The sequence below is a fragment of the Homarus americanus genome, unplaced genomic scaffold, assembly GCF_018991925.1.
Source record: "Homarus americanus isolate GMGI-L3 unplaced genomic scaffold, GMGI_Hamer_2.0 scaffold6164, whole genome shotgun sequence".
Taxonomy (NCBI): Eukaryota; Metazoa; Arthropoda; class Malacostraca; order Decapoda; family Nephropidae; genus Homarus; species Homarus americanus.
The window spans coordinates 540,001-548,920 of record NW_024727421.1 but is presented as its reverse complement, the minus strand read 5'-3'; the positions used below and the strand labels follow the sequence as shown (position 1 = coordinate 548,920).

Sequence of the window (8,920 nt, the reverse complement as noted above, 5' to 3'; positions counted from 1 at the left end):
GAGAGAAGAAGGAAAAAGTAAAGAACAAAACAGAAAGATAACGATAGAGAAAATAAAACAGAATAAAACAGACATAAAAAAACATGAACAATAGACGTAAAGTAAAAAGGAAAAAGAGAAATAAACCAAAATAAATTAAAAAAAGAAAAATTTAAGCAAATATCATAAAAACAGAGAGAGAGAGAGAGAGAGAGAGAGAGAGAGAGAGAGAGAGAGAGAGAGAGACGTGACAATAATCTACCACACTGATTGAAGGTGAGACACAGGTAAGGTACTTGTTAACCATGTAATTGGTAGTCTAACCTCTGATCTACCTGTAACACCACAATGATTAACCTGTCAGGTACATGAGTGACCACGTGCTTCTTTTTCTTTTTTTGCCACTCCAGGTTCGAGTGGCACTTGGGACCGCCCGTCAGTTCAGTGTTATAGGGTGGTAAATCCTAATCACTTGGGTTACAGGTGAAATAGTTCCGATCACACGGTATTAGGATTTGGGGTTTTCTGGACCAATGGGATTAGTTAGCATTAGGATTGATACATATTAGAAGTGAAGTCCATTAGGATTAGAACCCATTAGGACGTAGACCAATTAGAACTAAGGCCCATTAGAATTGGTACCTGTAATAACTAAGGCCAATTAGTACTAGAGCTCATTAACACTGAGACCCATAATAACTAGACCCCATTAAGACTGAGACCCATTAGAACTAAAAACAATCCCCTTTAACCAGTCTACATTACCTGGAAACTAAATAACAACTCTTAATGATGTGTAATCCGTCGAAAAAATCCCCCCCATCCCCCCCCCGAAAAAATTCTATACTATTATGAAGACAAAAGACTTACACATTACGAAAGGTCTCATTCTTTTGTATTTTTCTTCCAGGACAAACAACCTCCCTGGATGACCTAAACTGACGACAAACTTTTAACGTGAAAAACAGGAGTAATTAACAACAGCAACAAACTCTTGGTCTTAATAGGAATAAAAAAAAAAAACTAATTACTACAAACAAACCAGTAACGTAAAAAAAACAACAACTGATTTTTACTTTTTATGGCAATTAACTTAGCTAACTTTATCGAGAGGGAAATAAACAAAAAATGAAAGCAAAAACAATACTGATAAAAGTAGGTGATGATGATAATGATGAAAATAATAATAATAATAATAATAATAATAATAATAATAATAATAATAATAATAAACCAATCACAATAATAACACTATCAACACAACCAATAACGCCAGCAACCCTTGGCGTCGTCACAGACCAGTGGCCATCAGCGGGGCCCACCTGACACTGGTAATCAGCATCGTCTTCCAGCGAGGTGTTGTGTATACGAAGGTGATGTTCCCCGCCTATACCGTCACCCACCATCTCGTATCGTGGGTAGCCGGGGATAGTGCGGTTGAAGCCTGGAACAGCAAGAGAGATATGATGGATTAGTGGAGTGGTTTGGTGGTGGTTGTGGTGGTTATAGTTAGTTATGGTAGTGGTAGTTGTAATGGTGGTGGTGGTTGGGGGGGTGGTGGTTGGGGGTGGTGGTTGGGGTGGTGGTAGGGAGTAGTGGTTGTGGTGGTTATAGTTAGTTATGGTAGTGGTAGTTGTAATGGTGGTGGTGGTTGTGGTAATGGTGATAGTGGTGGTGGTTGCACGTCACAATAAACCATAAGATACATAAACCAGTGACTAATTAAAAACAAACTGAAAAAAAAAATACATTTCAAAATATCATTATCAAAATATCTTCACTTAACTCTAAACACAAAAGGATATATCATATTATAATATACCAGAACTTACATCATATAACAGAAAACTATATATTTCTAAAGAATTAAATATCACAATAAATGCTTAAATAATTCTCAATTCGAAAGATAAAGTTGAGACTAAAATATCATATATCCCTCTACTTCATTTTGTAAGGTAAACTGTATGTAAATTTTTCGACACAATGTAGAGATCAGAATAGGAGCAATACATTTACATATAGAGAAAAGGTTTGCTTACTCGGATATGAAGCATCTCATTAAGCCGTCTCCCTGTGCTACCCAAAGCAAACACACACACACACACACACACACACACACACACACACACACACACACACACACACACACACACACAAAGGCATTCAGATCTCGTGACATCTGCTCAAAGTTATGTGATCCGCCACCCATCACCTCACCCCATCACTGCCACCCGTCACCAGCCGTGTAGGGCCAATATCACATGCAGCAGGGTTCAGTAACAACAGCGGCAGCAGAAATTGGAAGCAGCAGCACGAAAGTAAACAGCAGACAGCAACCAGGAGAGGCATACACACGTAGACCAACAGGTGGAAGAGACAGCTGGGGGGGAATTGCAAGTTACAGAAGGAGACACGACAACAAGATATAACAAAAGAGGTAGAGTAACATGTCAGAAAGAGGATCAAAAATGTCAGTCACAGCACAGACGGTAATAACAACAAGTCCAGCTTTAGGAAGAAGAATAAGTCACAGTAAATCACAAACAAAAGCAATACTGTACTTAGTTTACCTGGAAGATGACTATGCAACAGCAACAGCTACACCAACAGCAGAAAAGGCAGAAACACAGACACATATCATCTGAGGATATATGACTTTCCCCCTTCCTTTCCACCCCTCCTCTCCACCCATCACCATAAACTTTACGCAGCGGCAAATGTTCACCTCCCTGTATTACGGACGACCTGACACCAGCATCATCAGCGGACACACGTGCAACAGGAAGGGAGACAGCAGCAACAGTAAAAGGAGGAGGAGGATTAGGAGGAGGAGGAATGGGAGAGGGAAGAATAAGAGGAGAAGGAACGGGAGGAAGAGGGGGAGTAGGAGGAGGAATGGGAAAAGGAAGAATGAGAAGAGGAGGAGGAAGAATAGTAGATGGAGAAGGAGGAGGAGGAGGAGGAATGGGAACAAGAGGAGGAGAGAAAGACGTGCAACAGCTGTCAAAAGATATAAGAAACGCCACCATATCCAATAAAAAAAAAGAAACAAAAATAAATAAACAAAGAAATAAACAAAACAAGGGAAAAAAGGTGAAAACAACATCAAGAAAAGAACTACACAGCAAGAGGCAGCAACAGGTGTGAAGGTAAAGGAGTAAAAAAAATTACAGTAAGGACGGCAAAAACAGCAGGCGAAGTGTACCAATTTTACAGCAGTCGACACATTAGCGTTGGGAGACACATCAACAACGTCGGTGAGAGTTCCAATTGAGATTCTGGGGCGGTGACAGGAGCCTAAGTAACAGTCGAGGCGGTGACAAGAGCCTAAGTAATAGTAGAGGCGGTGACAGGAGCCTCAGAGCCTAGAGTAGAGGTGACAGCAACAACAGCAAGATAATAACAGCACTAGCCAACACGATGACGAGGAAAAACTAAACAGCGACACTATCATCACTATCATCATCTTCATCACTCACTATCACCACCATTAATATCACCACTACCCTCACCACCTATCACAATCACCATCACACACTATCATCCCTAACACTATCATCAACAATATCACCACCACCACCACTATCATCAACATCACCATCACCACTATCATCACCATCACTCACCACCACCAAAATATAAATATTACCTGCGTGTTTCACCAAGGTAAGCGACATTCCCAGGGGTACACCTGTATAATTAGTCCACCTCATCAATAAAATCTCTGATGGTTCCTGCAGCCACATTATTACCTTTTAATTACCCTCTTTTCTTCAATACCTTCCCTCATTATCTCCTCCTTCATTAGCTGTTTTATTTATATTTTATTAAGGTAATATTATGTTTAAACGAGATAGGGGGTCTCTCTCTCTCTCTCTCTCTCTCTCTCTCTCTCTCTCTCTCTCTCTCTCCTAATTACCGACTCCACAAAAAAAGACTAGTTGCTTTTATCTACTTAACTAAACTATAGTTTTTTTTATATAAGTAAATCTGATTATAATTTTTGTTTCAGCTAATTTCATTTATTTATATCATTTTTTTCTTAAAATTGCCACGTGAAGGAGGAAAAAAATATATACAATTTGTTTTTTTTTGTGTATTATAGCGAGTGATAAAATATCGTCCAATGAGAATTATCATATTCATTGTTCCTGTTGACTAATTACTCAAATAAATTTAATAAATGTTGAGAGGGAACACACACGTCATGACAAGGTTTATTTTATTAATGTCTTTTAAAGTAAACTAATGCTTTACTTCACGTGAGCTAAAGAATGATAATTTGTCTTACGAGATAGTAATTTAGAGGAAAAGAGGTGATTTTTTCTGGTCGATTAATCACACACACACACACACACACACACACACACACTTAGTAGTCAGTTTTTCCAAGTCAAATATACCAACGGAGAAAGCTATTTGTTTAATTAAATAAACCAAACAGTTCCACAAACTTCATTAACAACAGCAAAGATATTCCAGGTATAAAAACACAAGGTTACACTCGCTATTAAACCCATTATTATTTATATTGAAGAGAGTGAAAGATATAAACCTATTCTCTATTATACAAAGTCCTGACTAACGACCCAAGTGAAGATAACAACCATGGCATTGTATAACCACTGAGAAAAATAAAAACATACAAAGCGAACAAGAGAATAGTCTGAATCATTATAGAGGAAGATAATTGATATGCCACTAGGGGGGTCGTTCTCCTGATGAGCCGACCTTTCAACTCTACGGGGGCGAGTCGTCGGGTTTCAATAAGTCTCACTGAGGGGCGCCGCCGCCGTCGACCTTAACCTGTTGACCTAAGGTGACCTCTGGCCTTAAACCGTTTTGAGGACGCTATGCCGAGTGCCCTGGTCACCGCCTCGCAGATTTAATCATTTAGTTACATTGGCTCTAGCTGAACCTACTGTGTGTGTGTGTGTGTGTGTGTGTGTGTGTGTGTGTGTGTGTGTGTGTGTGTGTGTGTGTAAAACATTTCGTGAAGGTCTGTAACACTTCGGTGGAGAATTTCGTTCAAATTAAATGATTTAGTTGCCAGCTAAATTTACGTATTAATTACCATGGCAACTCCCGGCTCCTGTCATCCCAAGGTCCCACCCCATGGCAACCAGCCTTAAGGGATGTCCCGGAATAAAGCCTTGCGGTGACCTACGGGGTAATGACGACGTATCAATATGTTATTCCAGCTGAGGAGAATTTGCTTTGAATTTACCTGGTGCTTATTCAGGAACACCACAACAGACCTCTAATACACCGAGGCAAGTGGCGGTAGTGAGGATATATCACCAAATTATCTGATCACCTTCCTTGATAGCCGACTTACAGGTATCAATTTACACCTGTCAAAATAATTTCTTCCGTCGAATGTTAAAATAATTAGGTTGTGTTCTTTATTATCTTATCACATGTTTTAGTTTATTAACAGTGATTTCATTCGTGTTGAGATGTGTTCACTCGTCTGTGTGTTTGTTTGTTTGTTTGTTTGTTTATCTGTTTGTTTGTCTCATCCTCTGACAGGTCACAACGACACACTGTTAACACCCAAGCCACACATGAGAGGCTGACTATACGTCCCTGATGCACACTGAGTCCCCGACCTGCCTATCATCACGACTACCCACACTAACTAGCTCCGTGTGTGTGTGTGTGTGTGTGTGTGTGTGTGTGTGTGTGTGTGTGTGTGTGTGTGTGTGTGTGTGTGCATTAAACTATCCGTCAGTATTTATGAGGTATAATAAATATTTCGGTATCACATGAACAGTAGCCAAGGTTAACGTTAGGTTAGATTAAGTTAGGTTGGGTTAAATTAGGTTGGGTTAGGTTAGTGTCAGGTTAGGTTACTGTTACGTTAGCGATAGAGTGGTAAGGTTGGGTTGGGTTAGGTTAGGTTAGGTTAGGTTAGGTTAGGTTAGGTTAATGTTAAGTTAGCGATAGGGTGGTAAGTCATAAGGTGAAATAACCGAAGGCTTAATTTTCAGGTGATCCAAATATCTAAAAAAAGTAATATACAGGTGTTGCTAAAATAGTCAGATCTTTAGACAGGTATGAAGTAGAACAGCCAACGCGTATAGGTTAAGGTCAGGGTTTATGGGTGTACCTGCCTTCTGACCTAACCACCTGACCCCTGAAATGAGCTCTGAACCTTTGACCTGAATAACTGACCCCTGACGTGACCTCTGAACCTTTGACCTGACCGAGTGACCCCTGACATGACCTCTGATCCTTTGACCTGGCGTCTGAACATCTGACTTGACCACTTGACACCTTAAATGAACTCTGAACTTCTAACCTAACTCCTGAACAACAGACCTGACCTCTAAACCTTTGACCTGACCCCTAGAATAAAACATACAACAGCCTTGTATTTATGAACCATGCTACAGTAATCAACGAATAAAGAAAATAAAAACATCCAGTTCGCAAAAAATAAACAACACACAAACTCGATAAAATAAAATACGAATGACGTCATCCATAATAAAAAAAAATATATAAAAAAAAATATAAAAATTCACGCCTGTAACCAAGTGTTAATGGCGTGATTGAGGGTAATCTGACGCACCAACACTAAAGCGCCAACATAACTCAACATAGCGTGAGATATAAAAAAAATTACCTGTAAGAATGGCCCCCTCCCCCTACCCATGGAAGAGGTAAGAGAGCCATTTTCAACTTAATTAGCTCAGGTTTAGGTAGTGTAGATAATTATACAGGTTGGGTGATATAGATTTTATAACTTATTGCAATAGTACTTGTTGGTTGTTGAGGTGTGTGTGTGTGTGTGTGTGTGTGTGTGTGTGTGTGTGTGTGTGTGTGTGTGTGTGTGTGTGTGTGTGTGTGTGTGTTTCGCTCTTGCTCTTTCCGTCTGTCTGTCTGTCATACATACATACATACATACATACAAATATTCTTACCTCGTCCCTTCATGCGCTAAACTTTTTATCATACTTTGATATTAAAGTAATTCTCTGAACAGACATAAGAGAGAGAGAGAGAGAGAGAGAGAGAGAGAGAGAGAGATACCAAAGCCTTTAGAACACCTTTCCCTCAGTGTAAACAACGAAACCTTACTCCCCACTCACCTTCCTCCTCACTATAGTATGACCCGTACGGCCATATATTCCATAACCTGGATATAATTAACACAGGTTGAGAGAGAGAGAGAGAGAGAGAGGGAACGGGTCACACCATCCCCTTTATCGAAACACTGTCGATATGTTGACTAGTCAATTCTCTCTCTCTCTCTCTCTCTCTCTCTCTCTCTCTCTCTCCTCCCATCCTTCCCTCCCTCTCACTCTCTCCCTCCCCCCCCCTCTCTCTCTGCGGGTTCCTACTAAGCGCATCCCTAATACTAAGTGAGGGAAGACTACTGTAATCTTTGCCATCCCTGATCTTGACAATATTACGTTCTCCTCTGATTGCTCATGTCGTCACAGAGTCAGCAAAGGTGTGATTATTTTACTTGCTGATGTATATAGTCATTATAAACTCCTTCCTCGTGTATATATTATAGTTATTTTATTTTATTAGTCTATACTGTTACATGTTATTCATTTATTTGTCATTAGGCAAAGTTTAACGTTTATTGGTCATTATTTATGATTTTAAAGGTAAATCAAGAATTAATTTAGTCTCTCTTATATTCTCATCATATGACAAGATATTCAATCAGACAAAAAACTCACTAGGTAAAGAAAACGGGATGGGAGTCTACACCAACGAGAGTCTACGAGTCCCACAAATACACCAGAAAACCTCACCTATACACGAGCTACTTAACCTAACCTAACCTAACCTAACCTAACCTAACCTAACCTAACCTAACTTAATCTAACCTAACTCAGATTAACACAAGTGGAAGGAAAAACTCGACCTCATTAGGGATTGGATCTCTTGACTACGATACAGTGAAAACCTCCATATAACGGAATTGCTTCTCCATATAATGTTAAATGGAGGGTTTTGTATATAATGAACCCTCGATATAACGGAATTTCATCTCTTTATAGTTCGTTTTATGGAGGTTTTCACATCTAACGGACCCTCGATATAAAGGACTTTCATCTCTATATAGTTCGTTTTATGGAGGTTTTCACATCTAACGGACCCTTGTATATAACGGATTTTCCTCTCTATATAGTCCGTTAAATGGAGGTTTTCACATCTAACGGACCCTTGTATATAACGGATTTTCCTCTCTATATAGTCCGTTAAATGGAGGTTTTACTGCATCTCCTTATGGGGGTGCATTAATGGGTCTGAATATGAACGCTAATAATTGGGAAATGCCTCGTCTACTGCCTCAAATCGTGGATGTATTTCTCTGTAATTATCGCTCAACCACCCCTTTGGCAAATGGTCAATTACTCCTGATTCTTCGATTGTTATTGGTTATTTACGGTCGGGTAGTTATGATGGTGAAGGAGAGGATGGTGATTATAGTGGTGGTGGTGGTGGTGGTAATGATGTGAATGGTGGTGATGATGGTGGTGGTGATAATGATGATGACAGCCCCCACAACAATCGTAATGATAATGAGAGCTGTCCTAAATATGATGAGTATGATGATATTACACCTAAGTATGATGAGAATAATTAAAACACATATGACTAGAATCAACCACCGAATATGATACACTATACTCTATCTTAAGACGCGAATACAAACGATTATTTCAATTTATCTTGATTTCATGTTATTAATTACAAAATACAGTACAAGAGGATATTACACCAACACAAATAAATTACAGAATCCCCCATGAACCCTCCCCCCCCCACACCCTCCGAGAATACACCTGTAATTACTAACCCATTATTCGATACAAAACAAATTCCAAATCGTAATCATTATTTTCATGACACGTATCCCACGAAAATTGCCTTCGTTATAATTAAAAGCAGAGAATGGAGCATTTGTAGA

At 39.4% G+C, this 8,920-nt stretch overlaps 1 long non-coding RNA gene across 1 annotated transcript in view; it reads right to left on the bottom strand.

Annotated features, from left to right (window-relative positions):
• Positions 1 to 1,286: 1,286 nt before the first annotated feature.
• LOC121865840 overlaps positions 1,287 to 8,920 on the bottom strand; it is a 133,392-nt gene continuing 125,758 nt past the window's right edge. The window contains exon 3 of the long non-coding RNA XR_006088834.1: positions 1,287 to 1,423. This is a non-coding gene — a long non-coding RNA (uncharacterized LOC121865840). The remainder of the gene's footprint in view (positions 1,424 to 8,920) is intronic.